We start from the raw sequence: 23,714 nt of genomic DNA, 5'->3' as shown, positions 1-23,714 counted from the left end.
CCCTCAACGTGATCAAGACAAAAGAGATGATTGTGGACTACAGTAAAAGGAGGAACGAGCAAGCCCCCATTCTCATCGACGGGGCTGTAGTGGAGCAGATTGAGAGCTTCAAGTTCCTTGGCATTCACATCCCCAACAAACTAACATGGTCCAAGCACACCAAGACAGTCGTGAAGAGGGCTCAACAAAACATATTCCCCCTCAGGAGACTGAAAAGATTTGGCATGGGTCATCAGATTCTAAAAAGGTTTTACAGCTGCACCATTGAGAGCATCCTGGTATGGCAACTGCTCAGCTTCCGACCGCAAGGCACTACAGAGTGTAGTGCGTATGGCCCAGTACATCACCTGGGCCAAGCTTCATGCCATCCAGGACCTCTATACCAGGCAGTGTCAGAGGAAGGCCCTAAAAATTTACTCCAGCCACCCTAGTCATAGACTGTTCTCTCTGCTGCCGCACGGCAAGCGGTACCGGATCGCCATATCTAGGTCCAAGAGGCTTCTAAACAGCATCCACCCCAAGACATAACAGCTAATCAAATGGCCACCCAGACTATTTGCATTTCCCCCCTCTTTTACACTGCTGCTGCTGCTGCTATTATCTATGCATAGCCACTTTAATAACTCTACCTGCATGTATATAATTACCTCAATAGCGACTCGAGGCTGCAATCGCTGCCAAAGATGCTTCAACAAAGTACTGAGTAAACTGTCTGAATACTTATGTAAATGTGATATTTCAGTTTTTTTATTTTAAACATTTATAAAAGCCTGTTTTTGCTTTGTTATTATGGGGTACTGTGTGTTGATTGATGAGGGGGGAAAAAAACAATGTAATCCTTTTTAGAATACGTCTGTAACGTAAAAACATTTTGAAAAATTCAAGGGGTCTGAATATTTTCCGAAGGCACTGTATATAAACATCTATGGGTGATAGACGTACTGGATGATTACATCATGCCATTCTCTGGAACTTGGTTAAAGTAGAGACTATATTGTAGTAGTAAAATCAAAGTGACATTTAAAATGGTTAAGATCTTGTACAATGTGTATCAGAATGATTTTTTTACTTTTTTTCTGACTTGGTGCACTGAAATGCATGTAATTTAATGTACAGTAGTTGTTATGTGTTCCATAACTGCACAATGTATTTCCTCATAACCTTGGTCATATAGGCACAACGCAGATCAGGTCCCAACAAAGTTCAACTCAGTCAAGCATGGCAAACCAAAAGGTTGTCCATAGACTAGATATCAGCTTTAACCACATCTCTTTTTCACAAACAGGATTGGATGAATACTACAGTACAATGCTTTAATGACGCTATAGGAAGTAACAGCACGAGTTCATGTGTACTATAGTGTAATTATAGGCGTTCCAGATTTGGTGACTCAGATGTACTGTACAGATGTACAGATCTTAATTGAGCCAGTTTGCTACAGCAGCAACAGGAAATGTGAATTATTATCTGGATTATAATTCATGGATATATTTGTAGGGGTTGATACCATATTCGTAAGGGAAAATCAAGTCTGAAATATCTAAGTGGAAATTAGGGTGCGCTTATATTACTCCAGAAGGCTTTTTAAACCTCAAATATGCTACAAGCTTAAAATGTCCTGCATTTCAGGAAAGTTCTCCTGCAACAGGGTGATCAAATTAAGATCTGTACGTGTTAGTTCTCAGAGGAATGCAGATGGTACTGAGGAAGAGGTCAGTCACACTCTGTCGCTGTTAGCTGTTAACCAAGTGCTCACACAGGAACACAGACCCACTCCTTCCTCAGAATGTGTTGCTAATAATCCATTTTATCTTCTCTCTCTGCCACAGCCAAAGCAAATGATGAAAAGTGGAGATATGGCTTCGTTTCAAATTTGTGTGAATACCACTGGTGATATGATCTGATCTGATTACACTCTAACCCAGGAAGTCACAGAAGTCAAAAGTGTATTAGCAGGAATACAAATGAGTGGAAAGATATTTGTCAATGTCCCTGTCTACAGAAGAAATTGTACCTATTCAGACAAATGTAAAAAATAAATAAAATAAAAAAAATGTTTGGCTCAGTTGGTAGAGCATGGCACATACAATGCCAGGGTTGTGGGTTCAATTCCCACTGGGGACCAGTATGAAAATATATACACTCACTACTGTAAATGGATCTGGACAAGTACATCTGCTAAATGACTTTTTTTTTTAAATGAATGAATAAGTTGCTCCTGAATTCCCTAAGAATTCAGGAGCAGGTAACTGGGAGCACCTCTGGGAGCACTTCAAACCCCAGAATGTTTCAAACTTCAGAAATGAAAATAAATGTTTTTGAATTATACTGAAATCAACCAGCAGTGGGGCTTAAACCACAGACGGAGTGATGAAACAATCATGGGAATGTCCTGTTTTTTTGTGATAACAGAATTTTGCAGCCCAAACCCATCAGAAAGAAGCCCCTTAATCCAAAGAAGAGTTTTCAGCCCACTAAAAAACAGATTGCTGTGCATCCATTATCCAAGTCACCTGGAATTACAGGGATGGCTTGGAGGAGGCTGCTGACATTGGATTGAAAGTTTCATGTAGGGGGGATTTCAAGCTTTCTGCAATCTTGGTTTTATGATCAGTTGAAGGTACAAAAATGAGCACAAACCCTAACCCTGACCCTAACCCTATGCCTAAACCTAAGCCTAAGCCTAAACCTAAACCCAAGCCTAACACAAATCAAATCATATGTTATTCATCACATACACAGTTTACAACAGCTATAAGGTGTAGTGAAATGAAATACAACAATGCAGTACATTAGTAATTTGTAAATTAGTCACTAACTCCCAAATTACAAAACTGCTTTTATGCAGGTGTAAGCAATGTGGTAAAAAATCCACCTATCAGAAGACAAGATGGAGCTGTTGCCATACTGCTTTTTCCAGAATGTTAACCTACTGTACATGTATGTAATCTTCTCAGATCTACACCAGTGTCTAGAGGGGTCCCCTGTTTTAACAGTTAAATTGTCCAGGTACCAGCCTTAAACAACCACTGACCTTCAGCAGATCAAAGAATGGTCAAATATCTATTTTATCAGGAAATCAATCAAAGTCGTTCATACTGCAGCTATACATCCTCTTTGCTTTCCCAAGTCAACTCCATGTGCTTAAAGGTCATTCGGTTTACATTCAACCACAAAGATCAGGGACGTTTTTGTCAACAGTGTGCACATTTACATTTACATTTAAGTCATTTAGCAGACGCTCTTATCCAGAGCAACTTACAAATTGGTGCGTTCACCTTAAGACATCCAGTGGAACAGCCACTTTACAATAGTGCATCTAAATCTTTAAGGGGGTGAGAAGGATTACTTTATCCTATCCTAGGTGCACAACTGGTGAACTGGAGTCAGGTGCAGGAGAGCAGAGATGAGTGAACAGGCACACTTTATTTGGCAGAAGGAAAACAGTCGGACACAACTGTATAACGACACTCCTGCCAAAGTCAAAAGCGAATAGCGCACTTGTCACACAAATAATGTACAGCATACAATACCACGGGTTCCAAACGAGACCCTGCGAAAAACCAGCATGAAGCGTCACACATGACACGTAACAAACAATTACACACACAGATATGGTGGGAACAGAGGATAATATACACGTAGAGTGATGAGGGGATGTAAAACAGGTGTGCGTAAAAACAAGACAAAACAAATGGAAAATGAAAGGTGGAGCGGCGATGGCTAGAAGACCGGTGACGTCGACCGACGAGCGCCGCCCGAACAAGGAGAGGAGCCGACTTCGGCGAGAGTCGTGACAGTTTTCCAATACCTCGCAAAGAAGGGCACCTACTGTATTGGTTTAAGCAGACATTGAATATCCTTTAGAGTATGGTGAAGTTATTAATTAAGCTTTGGATAGTGTATCAATACACCCAGTCACTACAAATATACAGATCCTTCTTAATTCAGTTGCCGGAGAGGAAGGAAACCGGTCAGGGATTTCAACATTAGGCCAACGGTGACTTTAAAACAGTTACAGAGTTTAATGGCTGTGATAGGAGAAAACTGAGGATGGTTCAACAACATTGTAGTTACTCCAAAATACTAACATAATTGCCAAAGTGAAAAGAAGGAAGCCTGTACAGACACGAATGCTGTTCGCAACAAGCACTAAAGTAATACTGATAAAAATGTGGCAAAGCCATTAACCTTTTAAGTGTTATGTTTGGGGCAAATCCAATACAACACATTACTGAGTACCACTCTCCATAATTTGAAGCATAGTGGTGGCTGCATCGTGTTATGGATATACTTGTAATCATCAAAAACTGTTTGTAAGGAGAAAAAAGAAGCGGAATGGAGCTAAGCATAGGCTGCTTTCCACCGAACACTGGGAGATGAATTCACCTTTCAGCAGGACAATAACCTAAAACACAAGGCCAAATCTACACTGGACTTGCTTATCAAGAAGGCAGTGAATGTTCCTGAGTGGCTGAGTTACAGTATTGACTTAAATCTGCTTGAAAAGCTATGGCAAGACCTGAAAATGGTTGTCTTGCAATGATCAACAACCAATTAAACAGAGCTTGAAGAATTTTTTAAAAGAATAATGGGCATTTATGACACTTTGACATTGCAGAGAATTTTGTGTAGATCGAGTAGGTGGGAATACCCAGAATACCTCGGAATTTACCAGAAATGTGTAGAATTGTGACCCCATGAAGTCTAAACAGTCTCTGGGGTGTTCCCCTGCTTCCTCTCTAACACATAGTTACATCTGTGGCTCTCTCCACCCTGGGCAAACAGAACATCTGTCAATTACATATGAATAGAGTTACTATAGGTTCTCCAGTTGCTCTAGATCAGATATTCAACAATATTCAGAGATAGAAAAATATATATATCATCTGACAATGTTCCAGAATCTGTATTTCAGAGTGCACATGTTTCAGGGGTTAAAGTGGCAAGGAGGGATGAGGAGGGGGATGAGAAAGGGGGATGATGAGAGGAGTATGAAGGCTGTCGAGGGATTAATTAGACTTTGGTCCTTTGTGAGAGCGAGGGTCATTATGAGTTAGTTGTGAGGGTAACAATTGGTGTCAGTGTTGGACAGGGATTATCTAACACTGAGATATGACTCCTTCACTACTGTTATTGGGAAACAGGAACAGGAACAGGAAAAGCCCCCATCCAGATCCATATCTCCATCCCACCGCCACCCATGTCAACACTTACTCCCTAACAATACCACAAAACTGATGACTCTAGTTCCACGGCCAGCAGTTTCACTGAGCTTTGTGTTTCAGTTTTTAGCTATAAGGGATAGATTTTGCTTGCTTGCTGCAGATAGATAGTGAGCTATAATTCCTCCCATTTTAGTCCACATGCTGTATCAATCTTTTATATATAATTAGGGTATTCAGGTCTGCTGTCCTATGGGACAGAAACAGAATCTTGCCCCATAGATACGGGCAAACAGCTGGCGGCTGTGTAATTGAGATTTAGAGAGGTCTCCCTGACTCTATGGGAATCTGCAAATGGGAACATCTTCAAAGGGTGGAAAACAACATTTAACTGAGAAAATGGAACGGGAAAAACACATTTATTTATTTAAGAAAATGTGGATTGCTTCAGGGTACTGGATCATAAGACTCATACCAATCAAAGTTGTCGAAACTATTATTACCACTGTAAATGATGAGTAAAACAAGAAGAGGCAGCATTACAGAAAACAGTTGTGCCAATAAATAGATGGCTGACCCTTTAGCCTGGTATGGTCATGGTCCTGAAAAGACCATGACTATATCGGGCTCCCAGAGGCCCTCGGAAAATGAGTGACCAAACTGGTGGCACTGCATGGTGTGTTTGTGTGTTGGACAGGAGCTTGGACAGAGCTGGGAGGCTGTTGGAGTGACATAGAGTGGTGTATGGAAGCAGGAAGCACCTCAGCAGACAGGATCACAATCTGACAGCAGCACATCAGGAGCTCAGACTCAGCTAGCTAGAGGAGATCTGCTGGTACGCTACACACACACACACACACACACACACACACACACACACACACACACACACACACACACACACACACACACACACACACACACACACACACAGATAGAGAGAGAGAAAGGCATACAGAAATGTGTGAGCATTACACATCCCACACCCAGAGAAACACTTTGATATACCTAGGTCATAGCATGATAATAACCAATAATATTGCAGCATATTTATTATTGGGGGAAAAAATTAGATTATTTTTTCTGTCATTTATTATCTATTGATATCATATTTATTTTGTCCCCAACATGTAAACAATCCTTTTAAATGTGAGTTGTCTTTATTAGTTAGGAGCTGAGTAACATGGCCAGCCGCTGTGCCCTGGTAGAGGAGGGGAGCAGAACCCTGAGTATAATCCTCATCCAGAACCCTGAGTATAATCCTCATCCAGAACCCTGAGTATAATCATCATCCAGAACCCTGAGTATAATTCTCATCCAGAACCCTGAGTAAATCCTCATCCAGAACCCTGAGTATAATCCTCATCCAGAACCCTGAGTATAATCCTCATCCAGAACCCTGAGTATAATCCTCATCCAGAACCCTGAGTATAATCCTCATCCAGAATTCAAAAAGAGCATATATAAGCCCCCAGCTGGGTCTTAGACAGAGAGGGAGAGATATACATTTAGGGGGGGAGAGGCTGAGAGAGAGCAGGAGAGAGATGTTTAGAAATGGAAATGCAGAGAGAGAGAGAGAGAGAGAGAGAGAGAGAGAGAGAGAGAGAGAGAGAGAAGCAGAGAGAGAAGCAGAGAGAGAAAGCAAGAGTCGCAGAGTGAAATTCAGAGAAGGGGAGAGGGAGAGGGAAATTTGAAAAAAGAGGAGGGTGGTGATGATGGAAGACAGATCAGGCAGACAAAGAAAGGAGCGGATGAGGAAAACAGTTAATTGATGGGGACATTCCCCAGTCATTCCTTGTCCTTGTGTGAAATTCGATTCTTGTTGTTGACCAACTGGGCAGTGATTGACAGGCGTGACAGTACCTTTGAAGGGAACAAAACAGGCAGAGGCAGGAAAGACAACAGCATCACAGCAATTTATGATCTGAAACTTACAGACAAACATGATAACATTACATGTGTTTGTGTTTGGGTTTGAGTTTACAGTATGGTTTGTATGCCAGAGGATTTAATGAACCATCGCCTTCCCCCCTTATATTCTTCGGCACACTCAGTCATTTACATCTATAGAGTGAGAGGACAGAGGAAGAGTATCGTATGGGTAGAGTGGATGTGAACACCATATAATTATTAGATGTGCAGTATGCTTCAAGGGCACACATAAGGGGATAGGCTCTGTGGCAGTGAAACACAATACAACTCCACAGCTCCACAGCAGAATCAGGCTCCTTTTGAAGTGTTTGATATCAGCCCCCTCAAAGACGTGGCCACAGGGTTGAGCCAGAGCTCTCTGTGAGAGGAGAAATGAGCAGAGGAGGGAAACACAGAGGGAGTAAAAAGGGAAGCAGAGAAAAAAAGAGGGAAGAACAGCTCTATCTGGGACACAAAAATAGGTGGGATGTACGTACCTGAGTAGTATGTGCTTGTGCTTTTGTGTGTGCGTGTGCCTGTGTGTGTGTGTGTATGTGTGTGCGTGTGTGTATGTGTGCGTGTGTGTATGTGTGTGTGTGTGTATGTCTGCGTGCGTGTGTGTATGCGTGTGCGTGTGTGTATGTGTATGTGTGTGTGTGTGTGTGCGTGTGCGTATGTGTGCGTGTGTGTATGCGTGTGCGTGTGTGTATGTGTATGTGTATGTGTGCGTGTGTGTGTGTATGCGTGTGTGTATGTGTATGTGTGCGTGTGCGTATGCGTGTGTGTATGTGTATGTGTACGTGTGCGTATGCGTGTGTGTATGTGTATATGTGCGTGTGTGTATGTGTATGTGTGCGTGTGCGTGTGTGTATGTGTGCGTGTGCGTGTGTATGTGCATGTGTGCGTGTGCGTATGCGTGTGTGTGCGTATGCGTGTGTGTATGTGTGCGCGTGTGTGTGTATGTGTGCGTGTGCGTATGCGTGTGTGTATGTGTGTGTGTATGTGTGCGTATGCGTGTGTGTATGTGTGCGTGTGCGTATGCGTGTGTGTATGTGTATGTGTGCGTGTGCATGTGTGCGTGTGCGTATGCGTGTGTGTATGTGTGCGTATGCGAGTGTATATGTGTATGTGTGTGTGTGTATGTGTGCGTATGTGTGCGTATGCGTGTGTGTATGTGTGCGTGTGTGTGTGTATGTGTGCGTGTGCGTATGCGTGTGTGTATGTGTATGTGTGCGTGTGCGTATGCATGTGTGTATGTGTGCGTGTGCGTATGCGTGTGTGTATGTGTGCGTGTGCGTATGCGTGTGTGTATGTGTGCGTATGCGTGTGTGTATGTGTGTGTGTGCGTGTGCGTATGCGTGTGTGTATGTGTGCGTGTGCGTATGCGTGTGTGTTTGTGTGCGTGTGTGTATGCGTGTGTGTATGTGTGCTTGTGCATAAGTGCGTGTGCGTATGCGTGTGTGTATGTGTGCTTGTGCGTATGCGTGTGTGTATGTGTGCTTGTGCGTATGTGTGTGTATGTGTGCGTGTGCGTATGCGTGTGTGTGTATGTGTGCGTGTGTGTATGTGTGCGTGTGCGTGTGCGTATGCGTGTGTGTATGTGTGCTTGTGCGTATGCATGTGTGCGTGTGCATATGCGTGTGTGTATGTGTGCTTGTGCGTATGCGTGTGTGTATGTGTGCTTGTGCGTGTGTGTATGTGTGCTTGTGCGTATGCGTGTGTGTATGTGTGCTTGTGCGTATGCGCGTGTGTGTATGTGTGCTTGTGCGTATGCGTGTGTGTATGTGTATGTGTGCGTATGCGTGTGTATATGTGCTTGTGCGTATGCGTGTGTGTATGTGTGCGTATGCGTGTGTGTATGTGTGTGTGTGCGTATGCATGTGTGTTTGTGTGCGTATGCGTGTGTGTATGTGTGCTTGTGCATAAGTGCGTGTGCGTATGCATGTGTGTATGTGTGCTTGTGCGTATGCGTGTGTGTATGTGTGCTTGTGCGTATGTGCGTGTGCGTATGCGTGTGTATGTGTGCTTGTGCGTATGTGTGTGTGTATGTGTGCGTGTGCGTATGCGTGTGTGTGTATGTGTGCGTGTGTGTATGTGTGCGTGTGCGTATGCGTGTGTGTATGTGTGCTTGTGCGTATGCATGTGTGTATGTGTGCGTGTGCATATGCGTGTGTGTATGTGTGCTTGTGCGTATGCGTGTGTGTATGTGTGCTTGTGCGTATGCGTGTGTGTATGTGTATGTGTGCGTATGTGTGTGTGTATGTGTGCTTGTGCGTATGCGTGTGTGTATGTGTATGTGTGCGTATGTGTGTGTGTATGTGTGCTTGTGCGTATGCGTGTGTGTATGTGTGCTTGTGCGTATGCGTGTGTGTATGTGTATGTGTGCGTATGCGTGTGTGTATGTGTGCTTGTGCGTATGCGTGTGTGTATGTGTATGTGTGCGTATGAGCTTGTGAATGTTAACTGATGTGTGTCCGCTGCCTCCATTCTTCTGCTAGCACATAAAGCCACAGGGTTCTGATTGATCTAAAGGCTAAGAAACACAAATCTGTTAGTATCAACAGAGACACAACTTTGTTTGCCGTATTCAATGAATATCTTCAAAATCCCCTAGATAACATGAATGACTATAACAAGAAAGTTATTGCTATTTAAAGCTTATGTTCGTCACAAATTATAAATATGTACTGAATCCAAAGTACATGAATACACCATCATAAAATACATTAACTTTTATCTAGTCAACAGAGGTACGGTATAATAAAAAAAAAGATACCCCAGCAATCCAGCTGTACATATAGTACAGTCATACAGTACAGCATGGTTCTGGTGTCACCTCAGCGACATGCAATTCTTCTGTGTCTGTTGGCTTATCTACACATTCATACCTCGTCTGTGTTCAGACTGGGAGCTTTGCACCCAACCACCAGCCATCTAGCTAGTCAGACAACCAGCTAGCTAAACAACCAGCCAGCCAGCCAGACAACCAGCGAGACAGACAGACAGACGCCAGACATCCAGCCGGCCAGACAACCGGACAGAGAGCCAGCCAGACAACCAGACAGACAGATAGACAGCCGCCAGCCATCCAGCCGGCCAGACAACCGGACAGAGAGCCAGCCAGACAACCAGAAAGACAGACAACTATTACCCATTATCCAGGCTTGCTGTACTGTCTGTGAAGCACCTGGAGGGGCACAGTGTGATAACCGTGTCAATAATTTAGGGGTCACACATTGTCAACGCCTTAGTGCCAGACACCGTCCCCTGATAACTGCTTTGACATCCACGTTCATGTGACACTGGCCACACCGCAAGAGAGATTAAACAAAACCCACAGAGTTAAAGCCTTCATGTCCTCTTAAGGAGATAACGGCTGCTACGATTGTGATATAACACCGGTGTAAGACTTAAGTCATTCAGCCATCTATCATTCTACAGTGCCCCCCCCCCCCCATTTAATAAAACAGATCAGACTTTCTTTCTCTCTCCTCTCTCTTTATTGCTCTCTCTCTATCTCTTTCTCTCTTCCCCTCTCCCCTACATTTTCTGTCTCTCCTGATTTCTCTCTCTCCTTCTTTCTCTCTCTGTCCCTCGCTCTCTCTCCTTCTCCCTCTCACTCTCTCTCCTTCTCTCCCCTGATTTCCCCATCTCTTATCTCTACTGTCAAGCTCAGTCCACAAAGGCTGCTGTTCATGCTTCTGTGAGGAAATTCATAAGACCTCGCAAAAATAGAAATGGTTGTCAAGATGTCAAACTTTGGAGAAGAAATCGCACACAAAAACAAGCCCCTTATTTTTACACATGCCATGGTCTGCACGACTGTGCATATTCCCTGTGGCTATTGAAAAAGCCTACCCATTCATTTAATGAGGCTCTGGCATCACTGTACTATTTATACCCCATTCATTTAGTATACCCTTACCGCCAAATACCACTCAAATGTCATTATCTTCACTTTACTCCACTTTACTTCACTTTACTCCACTTTACTCCAATGACAGTGTGTGTGTGGGATGCACACATCTATAAGGCAAACCATGTTATTAGAGGCAGATCTCTGGTAACCCTTCATTCTACAGCCAAGGTAGTAACTAGGTAAATACCTAGTAACAAAAAATTACTATTTGGTCCCAAACATACTTACTACGATTCAAGCAAATAAGTATGAAATACTTAGTACTAAATACTTAGTAAATACAAAGTAACAGCATATAGTAGCCTTTAGTCCCAAAGGTTGTAATTAATTAAGGTCATATAAGTAAGTACAAGGTACCTACTATGTAAATACCTAGTCAGAACATTCATGTGTTCTTTTATTTACTGATCACTACGTATTTACCATATAAATACCTTGAAGTCAATCATCCTAACGTTGGTATTATCTCACGCTGTTTCTATGTACTTTGCCTTAAGTTACCAAATATGTTTGTTTTTAAAGGGCTGTAAAATGGGGCTCCTTATGTAATGGATTAGGGACGGTTGAGCTAACATTTGCTAATGTGATTAGCATGAGGTTGTAAGTACCAAGAACATTTCCCAGGACATAGACATATCTGATATGGGCAGAAAGCTTAAATTCTTGTTACTCTAACTTCACTGTCCAATTTACACTAGCTATTACAGTGAAATAATAACATGCTATTGTTTGAGGAGAGTGCACAGTTAGGAACTTGAAAATGTATTAATAAACCAATTAGGCACATTTGGACAGACTTGAACAGAAATTCAATGGTTCATTGGATCAATCTAAAACTTTGCACACACACTGCTGCCATCTAGTGGCCAAATTCTAAATTGCGCATAAACTGGAATAATACATTGTGGCCTTCTCTTGCATTTCAAAGATGATGGAAACAAATGTTTTTTAAATATGCATGTTTTTTTCTTTGTATTATCTTTTACCAGATCTAATGTGTTATATTCTACTACATTCCTTTCACATTTCCATACATTTGAAAGTGTTTCATTTCAAATGGTATAAAGAATATGCATATCCTTGCTTCAGGTCTTGAGCTACAGGCAGTTAGATTTGCGTGTGTCATTTTAGGCAAAAATGGAAAAAAAGGGTCCAATCCTTAAGAGTGGATTAAGATTTTATATATCGACCCCAGTGCAGAAGTTGCCACTAACAACTTGATTTCACAACCTTTTTCACGGCACGAGACAAGGTTGTCCAGCCAGTCCAGGACTCTTTCTTTTAGCGAGAGAACCATTTGCCATTGCAGTAAGGGCCCACCAGTGAGTTAGTGGAATTAAAGCATACGATTTTGAACATTGAGTGGCCATTTATGCAGATGATACCCTCTTATTCCTAAAAGATCAAAATAATTCTATCTATTCACTCTCCAATTTAATTAATAACTTTGGTCAATTTTCTGGGTTTAATGTTAATGAAACCAAATCTTCCATCCTTTCCCTCAACAAGCAAGAGAGACTGAATCCAGTTGTACAGCATCCATTTGTGAATGCAGAACATTAATTTATCTTGGTATTAAATCACACCAGAAATGAGTTCCTTTAGTTGAACAAATTATGAACCCATAATAATGAATGTGACAGAATCCATCAACAGATGGACATCATTGCCTATATCGATTATTGGTTGAATACATGCCATTAAGATGAATATTCTGCCCAAATGTATTTATCTTTTTCAATCAATACCTCTGGCTCCACCACATTTATTATTCCCAAAGATCAGAAAGATACTCTCAAATGTTATCTGCATCAACAGAAAACCAAGGCTTAGATTTTGTCTTGTTTATTTGCCCTAAGACAGAGAATGGTTACAACTTCCAAACCTACAGTGGTATTACTGGGCTGCACAACTGTCATGACGTTGGCCTGGGAGGGGGAGGTTTATGACCCCCATAAATACCTTTCCCCTTTTTTCTCTCTCTACTCTACCGATGTGACTATTGAAAATCCCTTTGTTAACATTGAGAGAGAGTCTGGTGACGTCAAAAGATGGGAAAGGAACCATATTTCGGTAATCCAACCAGCTGAAAATATGCTTTGGTACTAAATGAATATGATGCCAGATCAGTTGGCTTCTGAGACATTATTACTGATGATAGGATGACATAAACTGTATCTTGGAAAGTCTACACATTGTAGTTATCAGACTCACATGGAATTGTTGTGCAATTTAAATGTTTAAATATGAAACTATTTGTGAAAAGATTAAATGTAATTTTAGCTTCCAAATGAGAGAATTGGGTTGTCATGAGCGAACTATGCTCAACTCAGTGGCCCTGCCCATGTGAACAGACATTGGTTATAAACTATGAAACACGCCCTTCTCTTCCCTCCTATATAAGCCCCTTGACGAAAATGTAACGTTCTGTTCTGAGGACGTTAGGACGACGGTCCTACATTAAAAGGGCTCAGATAATAACCTGTTCCAAGGACGTGTGGACTTGAGGTCCCCACGTTTAACTTCTTAAGCGCACCCGATACGCAGGCGTCCCATCTAGCCATCTGGAAATGCATATGCGCTATGCTAAATGCTAATAGCACTCGTTAAAACTCAAATGTTCATTAAAACACACATGCAGGGTACTGAATTAAAGCTACACTCATTGTGAATCCAGCCAACAAGTCAGATTTTTACATTACATTTTTACATTTAAGTCATTTAGCAGACGCTCTTATCCAGAGCGACTTACAAATTGGTGCATTCACCTTATGACATCCAGTGGAGCAGCCACTTTACAATAGTGCATCTAAATCTTTTAAGGGGGTGAGAAGGATTACTTTATCCTATCCTAGGTATTCCTTAAAGAGGTGGGGTTTCAGGTGTCTCCGGAAGGTGGTGATTGACTCCGCTGTCCTGGCGTCGTGAGGGAGTTTGTTCCACCATTGGGGGGCCAGAGCAGCGAACAGTTTTGACTGGGCTGAGCGGGAACTGTACTTCCTCAGTGGTAGGGAGGCGAGCAGGCCAGAGGAGGATGAACGCAGTGCCCTTGTTTGGGTGTAGGGCCTGATCAGAGCCTGGAGGTACTGAGGTGCCGTTCCCCTCACAGCTCCGTAGGCAAGCACCATGGTCTTGTAGCGGATGCGAGCTTCAACTGGAAGCCAGTGGAGAGAGCGGAGGAGCGGGGTGACGTGAGAGAACTTGGGAAGGTTGAACACCAGACGGGCTGCGGCGTTCTGGATGAGTTGTAGGGGTTTAATGGAACAGGCAGGGAGCCCAGCCAACAGCGAGTTGCAGTAATCCAGACGGGAGATGACAAGTGCCTGGATTAGGACCTGCGCCGCTTCCTGTGTGAGGCAGGGTCGTACTCTGCGGATGTTGTAGAGCATGAACCTACAGGAACGGGCCACCGCCTTGATGTTAGTTGAGAACGACAGTGTGTTGTCCAGGATCACGCCAAGGTTCTTAGCGCTCTGGGAGGAGGACACAGTGGAGTTGTCAACCGTGATGGCGAGATCATGGAACGGGCAGTCCTTCCCCGGGAGGAAGAGCAGCTCCGTCTTGCCGAGGTTCAGCTTGAGGTGGTGATCCGTCATCCACACTGATATGTCTGCCAGACATGCAGAGATGCGATTCGCCACCTGGTCATCAGAAGGGGGAAAGGAGAAGATTAATTGTGTGTCGTCTGCATAGCAATGATAGGAGAGACCATGTGAGGTTATGACAGAGCCAAGTGACTTGGTGTATAGCGAGAATAGGAGAGGGCCTAGAACAGAGCCCTGGGGGACACCAGTGGTGAGAGCACGTGGTGAGGAGACGGATTCTCGCCACGCATCCTGGTAGGAGCGACCTGTCAGGTAGGACGCAATCCAAGCGTGGGCCGCGCCGGAGATGCCCAACTCGGAGAGGGTGGAGAGGAGGATCTGATGGTTCACAGTATCGAAGGCAGCCGATAGGTCTAGAAGGATGAGAGCAGAGGAGAGAGAGTTAGCTTTAGCAGTGCGGAGCGCCTCCGTGATACAGAGAAGAGCAGTCTCAGTTGAATGACTAGTCTTGAAACCTGACTGATTTGGATCAAGAAGGTCATTCTGAGAGAGATAGCGGGAGAGCTGGCCAAGGACGGCACGTTCAAGGGTTTTGGAGAGAAAAGAAAGAAGGGATACTGGTCTGTAGTTGTTGACATCGGAGGGATCGAGTGTAGGTTTTTTCAGAAGGGGTGCAACTCTCGCTCTCTTGAAGACGGAAGGGACGTAGCCAGCGGTCAGGGATGAGTTGATGAGCGAGGTGAGGTAAGGGAGAAGGTCTCCGGAAATGGTCTGGAGAAGAGAGGAGGGGATAGGGTCAAGCGGGCAGGTTGTTGGGCGGCCGGCCGTCACAAGACGCGAGATTTCATCTGGAGAGAGAGGGGAGAAAGAGGTCAGAGCACAGGGTAGGGCAGTGTGAGCAGAACCAGCGGTGTCGTTTGACTTAGCAAACGAGGATCGGATGTCGTCGACCTTCTTTTCAAAATGGTTGACGAAGTCATCTGCAGAGAGGGAGGAGGGTTAGAGGGTTAGAGGCAGATGCTTGGAATTTAGAGTGGTAGAAAGTGGCTTTAGCAGCAGCGACAGAGGAGGAAAATGTAGAGAGGAGGGAGTGAAAGGATGCCAGGTCCGCAGGGAGGCGAGTTTTCCTCCATTTCCGCTCGGCTGCCCGGAGCCCTGTTCTGTGAGCTCGCAATGAGTCGTCGAGCCACGGAGCGGGAGGGGAGGACCGAGACGGCCTGGAGGATAGGGGACATAGAGAGTCAAAGGATGCAGAAAGGGAGGAGAGGAGGGTTGAGGAGGCAGAATCAGGAGATAGGTTGGAGAAGGTTTGAGCAGAGGGAAGAGATGATAGGATGGAAGAGGAGAGAGTAGCGGGGGAGAGAGAGCGAAGGTTGGGACGGCGCGATACCATCCGAGTAGGGGCAGTGTGGGAAGTGTTGGATGAGAGCGAGAGGGAAAAGGATACAAGGTAGTGGTCGGAGACTTGGAGGAGTTGCAATGAGGTTAGTGGAAGAACAGCATCTAGTAAAGATGAGGTCGAGCGTATTGCCTGCCTTGTGAGTAGGGGGGAAGGTGAGAGGAGAGGTCAAAAGAGGAGAGGAGTGGAAAGAAGGAGGCAGAGAGGAATGAGTCAAAGGTAGACGTGGGGTTAAAGTCGCCCAGAACTGTGAGAGGTGAGCCGTCCTCAGGAAAGGAGCTTATCAAGGCATCAAGCTCATTGATGAACTCTCCGAGGGAACCTGGAGGGCGATAAATGATAAGGATGTTAAGCTTGAAAGGGCTGGTAACTGTGACAGCATGGAATTCAAAGGAGGCGATAGACAGATGGGTAAGGGGAGAAAGAGAGAATGACCACTTGGGAGAGATGAGGATCCCGGTGCCACCACCCCGCTGACCAGAAGCTCTCGGGGTGTGCGAGAACACGTGGGCGGACGAAGAGAGAGCAGTAGGAGTAGCAGTGTTATCTGTGGTGATCCATGTTTCCGTCAGTGCCAAGAAGTCGAGGGACTGGAGGGAGGCATAGGCTGAGATGAACTCTGCCTTGTTGGCCGCAGATCGGCAGTTCCAGAGGCTACCGGAGACCTGGAACTCCACGTGGGTCGTGCGCGCTGGGACCACCAGATTAGGGTGGCCGCGGCCACGCGGTGTGGAGCGTTTGTATGGTCTGTGCAGAGAGGAGAGAACAGGGATAGACAGACACATAGTTGACAGGCTACAGAAGAGGCTACGCTAATGCAAAGGAGATTGGAATGACAAGTGGACTACACGTCTCGAATGTTCAGAAAGTTGAGCTTACGTAGCAAGAATCTTATTGACTAAAATGATTAAAAATGATACAGTACTGCTGAAGTAGGCTAGCTGGCAGTGGCTGCGTTGTTTACTTTGTAGGCTAGCTGGCAGTGGCTGCGTTGTTGATTCGGGGGCTAGCTGGCTAGCTAGCAGTGTTGATTACGTTACGTTGCGTTAAAAGAACGACAATAGCTGGCTAGGTAACCTAGAACATCGCTCTAGACTACACAATTATCTTTGATACAGAGACGGCTATGTAGCTAGCTATGTAGCTAGCTACGATCAAACAAATCAAACCGTTGTACTGTAATGAAATGAAATGAAAATGTGATACTACCTGTGGAGCGAGGCGGAATGCGACCGGGTTGTTGAGTTCTAATCGGTAGACGTTGGCTAGCTGTTGGCTAGCTAGCAGTGTCTCCTACGTTAAGGACGACAAATAGCTGGCTGCGTTGTTGATTCAGGGGCTAGCTGGCTAGCTAGCTAGCAGTGTTGATTACGTTACGTTGCGTTAAAAGAACGACAATAGCTGGCTAGGTAACCTAGAAAATCGCTCTAGACTACACAATTATCTACACAATTATCTTTGATACAGAGACGGCTATGTAGCTAGCTATGTAGACGGTGGGCGTTAGCTAGCTGGCTAGCTGCTGGGCAGATACGTTAGGACGACGAAATACGATAATTACGCAATTATCTTTGATACAAAGACGGCTATGTAGCTAGCTAAGAAGAAATTGCTAAGATTAGACAAATCAAACCGTTGTACTATAATGAAATGTAATGAAATGTAATGAAAAGTTATACTACCTGCAGACCGAAGTGCAGACCGAAGTGCGGATGCGACTGCTCGCTCCAACCCGGAAAGGTCTGCTGACTCCTGATATTGCCCACTCCAGATCAACCTGTCGAGTGTAAACCATGCTTTTCGGTGAAAGCATGAGAAGCTATTATCTGATAGCATGCAACACCCCGAAATACCTGAAGGGGACGTAAACAAAATAATTAGCATAGCCGGCGCTACACAAAACGCAGAAATAAAATATAAAACATTCATTACCTTTGACGATCTTCTTTGTTGGCACTCCTAGATGTCCCATAAACATCACTATTGGGTCTTTTTTTCGATTAAAATTTCCAGATATACCCTAAATATCGATCTATGGAAAGTGTGTGATCAAGGAAAAAACAGCGTTTTAAAACGCAACGTCATTTTTTAAAATTAAAAAAGTCGACGATAAACTTTCACAAAACACTTCGAAATACTTCTGTAATCCAACTTTAGGTATTAGTAAACGTTAATAATCTATCAAATTGATCACGGGGCGATGTGTATTCAATAGCTCCACGTCTTGAAATCATGTCCGGAAATTTCTCATCCAAAACATCCTGTCGGAGACCGGAAGGAATGGGATCTCTCTTACTCGTTTGACCAAGAAACAAAGCGCAGGCAATTGACAAGACTGGCGACATCCTGTGGAAGCTGTAGGACTTGCAATCTCAGCCCCATCTAATTTTCTTTCCAATAGACAATACATGCAAGTGGCGCATTGATATATTTTCCAGTTTTCAGTGATCAGTTTTTCTTTCGCCTTTCGATGAAAAACACGTTATGTTATAGTCACAGACGTGATTTAACCAGTTTTAGAAACGTCAGAGTGTTTTCTATCCACACATACTAATCATATGCATATACTATATTCCTGGCATGAGTAGCAGGACACTGAAATGTTGCGCGATTTTTAACAGAATGTTTGAAAAATTAGGGGGTAGGCTTAACAGGTTTTAAAGGACAAAGACCACCTACAGAACTAAGCCAACCTCAGCAAGAATCTAACAAAATTAGCATTGAATTTCAATGTGAAGATGACGGTCAACACCCCCGAAAGGTTGAATTTCAACTATACCAGCCAGAATATAGCATGAGCTTAGCAGTATGGCAACTTGGTATGAACTCTTATTCACTAATGAAGTGCTACCCCCTCTTCCCATTAAACGTGGGCTAGGAGAGGACGGACAGAGTATCTATTCTCCCACGCTCCAGTGCACCACTAGACAGTCTTCAGAGGACCAGAGATCCATAATGGACAACCCGGACTACCATCTACGACCAATCTACCGAAGCGCAGCTCAGAGTAAATATTTATTGCATTTTCCTTTTTCAAATGGGCGGTTATTTAGAATGCATAATATTCTGTATTTACGATAGCATAGCTTCTCCCTTTGTTACTCAGTCTTCCCGCTCTTTCAGTCAAGCACAACCCCCTCTGTGTGATTATTTAGGTATTTAGTAAATAAATAATGAAACCAAATTTTGCTTTGCTGATTCAACTTGTTAGCCAGGGTTTGTGAAGATAACCAAGAATTTACAACTTTCAGATGAGACTAAACAAGGTGACGATTAAATATTGACTGCTACTGACGTAAAAGATTACCAGGTCTTTAAGAGTTTATTCGGGACGATAACAGCTCTATAAACATTATTTTGTGGTGCCACGACTTTCTAGTTAATTATTTACCTGATTAGCTTAATCGGGTAATATTAAATACAGAGAAATGGTTTTATAGAATAGCATGTCATATCACTTAATCCGGCAGAGCCAAAGACACGACACAACTGGGGGCTGCAATGTTTTGGATTCTCCAAGGAACCATACTACGCTGACTGCAGACTGAAATGTCCACAAAAGACTTCACTTTGGATGGATATTTGTACTCTGCTCCCTTAAAGAAACTAAAGAAGAATACTACTAATTATTTTGTTAAAAATACCCTAACTATTTCTGCATCATCCAGTTTTACACCAATTTGGGCAATGACAATTTCACACCTGGTGAAAATGACATGGGGTTTAAAGAATGGCCAAGAAAATAGATTATACAACGAAAAAGGGCTCATATCTGCCCTACCACCTCCTTTGACCACTTTAGAAACTCTCTCTGTTAATATGTGTTATGGGAGAGGTCACATGACGTTACTACGTATATGGGAAAATGGTAGCTACTGTACTCTTAAAGACAACTCCAATAGCAAAAGACTTCAGTGGATACAAGATATGCAGGAATATGTTTGAGAAGAGGACTGGGGTATGATATGTTCTGGAGCTCACACACAGACAATAAACACCAGCCTGAGATGGTTGCAATACAATTGTATAATGAGAACATACCGTATATCACCCCTGTTAAGTGTAGTATTATCTAAAATAAGGACGCACAACAACGAGGTTCTAGCTCCAGCATGTTTATTAACCTAACCCTCACATGTCCTACCTAGGTACGGATACCCCCAAGGGACATACTACTTCATCTTCGCCTCTCCCATGAATAAGAACTCAACATGCATAACCACTGAAGCATAACTGAAATGCAATTTGGAAACCAGTATTCTTCTCTAACATGCTACTTCACATCCTGAAACAGTATGAAAGCATTACATTACACAGTATAAACATTAACTTAGGTACAGTCTCTTTTTGCTGGGTATGGTCCCCAACAGTATGTTTTCTCTTCACGTATGTTTTCTCTTCACCCTCTTTTTGTGCATTTTCTGTGGCCTCAGTCTGTGTGGCTGGTAGACCTGGAAGAGTTCTGAGGTGTGTTTTGTTCCTTCGTACCTCTTCTGAGCTTGTGTCCACCACATAGGAGCGCGAGGCATCCGCTTTCCTCAGCACTATTGCTGGTGTCTTTGAGTTTGTAATCCACACACTTTGACCTTCTGTCAGCTCTGGCCTTTCCGTAGCACGGTGACACCGATTAAAGTCTCCAGTTTGCGTTTGTTTCAGCCATTTGTCCCTGTCAGCGAAGGCCTTCCTGTTAGGCCATCGGGGTTTAAGCTGAGCCGGCAAGACAGGCAATGGGGTACACAGCCTCCTGCCCATCAGGAGCTCGGCAGGCGACGGCCCATGATACAGAGCCCTGTATGGATCCTTGTTCTTTTTCAGCAGTCCCTTGACTGTTTTCACAGCTCTCTCTGCCTCACCATTACTCTGTGCATGGTAGGGGCTACTGGTCACATGTATGAAGTCATATTCTGCGGCAAAAGCAGAAAAGGAGCTTGCAGAGAACTGGGGAGCGTTATCTGTAACCAGGACCTCAGCGACCCCTTGCCTGGAAAAAACTGACTTTAATCCATTGATAACACCAGCTGAAGGGGTTATGGGTGTCTTTGCTATTTCAATGTATCTTGAATAGTAATCTACCACTAGCAGATAAGTGTCATTTTTCCAATAGAACATATCCGCCCCTACCTTTTGCCATGGCCGTTTTGGCAGCTCCGTTGCCATCATTGGCTCCGGATGACAAGGTTGACAGTTTGTACAGACCTCAAACTGGGCCACTAGCTTGGCAATCTGAGTACTCAGACCAAGCCACCACACTGACTGTTGAGCCCTCAGTCTACATTTGGTTATCCCCATGTGTCCATCATGCACTCTGTCTAGCATTTCTGTTTGTAGAGTCTCTGGGATAACTACCCGTTGTCCTTTCACGGGAAGGTCTCCATTACAGTGGAAGTCACTTTGGTGCACCCAATAGGGCTTCAGCAGCTGAGGCAGCTCCTCCTGCCTGGGCCATCCCTTTTTGCACTGCTGCACTATCTGTCGGCAGATGGGGACTAGTTGTTGCTCCTCTGCAATCTGCTGCAGTTTGGTCTGAGATGCTGGTAAGAGAGAATAAAGTAGACGGCACGGGTCAAATGTTGATTTATGACCCTATGTCCGGATGACGCGTACATGCCCAAATATGGGCATCCGGCCAGGACATCCTGTTCCTGTGGTCACGTGTTAGAGGGTGTGTTATTTTATATCTCTATTGCATCTATTCCTTTGAAGTTGTCATGATGATTGATGTGTAGGGACCTGGTTGAACTGGGGGGGATGTGTTTGAACATTTCAAAGAGGGTGACCCCACACCCACCCTATTTTATTGCCCTCTCTCAGGTAGAGTGTCCCTTACTACATTAATGGACACCTGTACCTCACCCTTCTGACAATACTCCTCCGCTGATAATGGACATTTAATTTGGGCCCTGGAGAGTGCATCTGCTGTGATCAGTGCCTTCCCTGGCACATACACCATCTTGTAGGTGAACCTCAGTAATCTGAGGCGGAAGTGAGGAGCTCTGGGAGGCAAGTCGTCCAGTGCTGTTGTCCCTAACAGAGCCAACAGTGGTTTGTGGTCAGTCTCTGCTGTAAACTGCAGGCCAATAAGGTATTGACTGAACCTTTCACATGCCCATGTGATAGCCAACTCCTCCTTCTCCACTTGTGCATACCTTTGCTCTGTGTCGGATAAGCTTCGGGAGATGTATGCTATTGGACGCCACTCCATGTTGTCCTGCATTTGTGTAAGGACCGCCCCTTGCCCAAAGGATGATGCATCTGCTGATACCTTTGTCTTAATGTGGGGACGGTTCTGGGCCAGCACTCTTTGTGAGGCCAGATCTCCTTTGAGTTTGTCAAACGCCACCTGTTGCACGTGACCCCATGACCAGTCATTATCTTTGGCTAGTAAGTCTTTCAGGGTTTTGGTTGTATCTGGAGGAACTTACCCACATATGTAGCCATGCCTGAGAAGCTTCTGACTTCAGCCACATTCTGGGGTCTGGGCATATCTGTGATTGCACTGATCTTCTCCGGGTCCGGCTCTATTCCAGCTGCACTCATTTTGTGTCCCAAGAACAAGACCTCTGACTCTGCAAAAGTGCATTTTTCATTGAATGTCAGGCCAGTCTCCTGGAGTCTGGTCAGAACTGCTGTGAGCCTTACATCATGTTCTGCTCTGTCCCTTCCGCACACGAGCACATTGTCCACGTGGACTATGATGCCACTCAGCACATCCAACAGCTGGGACATGCGTCTTTGTAAATGCTCAGGACCGGAAGCGATTCCAAATGGCAAAACATTAAAACAGTAACGGCCAAACGGTGTTATAAACGTTGTGAGCGCCCTACTCTCTGATGAAAGCGGTATCTGCCAGAAACCTAAGCGGGCATCCAGCTTTGTGAAGACTTGTGAGCCATCCAACTGAGCCAGTGACTGCTACACTGATGGATCACCACATTCTTTTGGAGAGATTGGAAACCCAAATTGGTCTACACGGACATGTTCTGGCCTGGTTTAGATCTTATCTGTCGGAAAGATATCAGTTTGTCTCTGTGAATGGTTTGTCCTCTGACAAATCAACTGTACATTTCGGTGTTCCTCAAGGTTCCGTTTTAGGACCACTATTGTTTTCACTATACATTTTACCTCTTGGGGATGTTATTCGAAAACATAACGTTAACTTTTACTGCTATGCGGATGACACACAGCTGTACATTTCAATGAAACATGGTGAAGCCCCAAAATTGCCCTCGCTAGAAGCATGTGTTTCAGACATAAGAAAGTGGATGGCTGCAAACTTTCTACTATTAAACTCGGACAAAACAGAGATAGATGCTTGTTCTAGGTCCCAAGAAACAAAGAGATCTTCTGTTGAATCTGACAATTAATCTTAATGGTTGTACAGTCGTCTCAAATAAAACTGTGAAGGACCTCGGCGTTACTCTGGACCCTGATCTCTCTTTTGAAGAACATATCAAGACCATTTCGAGGACAGCTTTTTTCCATCTACGTAATATTGCAAAAATCAGAAACTTTCTGTCCAAAAATGATGCAGAAAAATTAATCCATGCTTTTGTCACTTCTAGGTTAGACTACTGCAATGCTCTACTTTCCGGCTACCCGGATAAAGCACTAAATAAACTTCAGTTAGTGCTAAATACGGCTGCTAGAATCCTGACTAGAACCAAAAAATTTGATCATATTACTCCAGTGCTAGCCTCTCTACACTGGCTTCCTGTCAAAGCAAGGGCTGATTTCAAGGTTTTACTGCTAACCTACAAAGCATTACATGGGCTTGC

The 23,714-nt window shown here is 44.1% G+C and overlaps 1 long non-coding RNA gene across 1 annotated transcript in view; it reads left to right on the top strand.

Moving 5' to 3' along the window:
- Positions 1-23,714, top strand: part of LOC115107810 (uncharacterized) — a 30,257-nt gene that overhangs the window by 5,075 nt on the left and 1,468 nt on the right. The window contains exons 2-3 of the long non-coding RNA XR_003860269.2: positions 5,863-6,000; positions 18,818-18,946. This is a non-coding gene — a long non-coding RNA (uncharacterized LOC115107810). The remainder of the gene's footprint in view (positions 1-5,862; positions 6,001-18,817; positions 18,947-23,714) is intronic.

Source organism: Oncorhynchus nerka, linkage group LG24 (assembly GCF_034236695.1).
Source record: "Oncorhynchus nerka isolate Pitt River linkage group LG24, Oner_Uvic_2.0, whole genome shotgun sequence".
In the NCBI taxonomy this organism is placed as follows: Eukaryota; Metazoa; Chordata; class Actinopteri; order Salmoniformes; family Salmonidae; genus Oncorhynchus; species Oncorhynchus nerka.
This window is presented reverse-complemented; position numbering and strand designations above follow the sequence as displayed.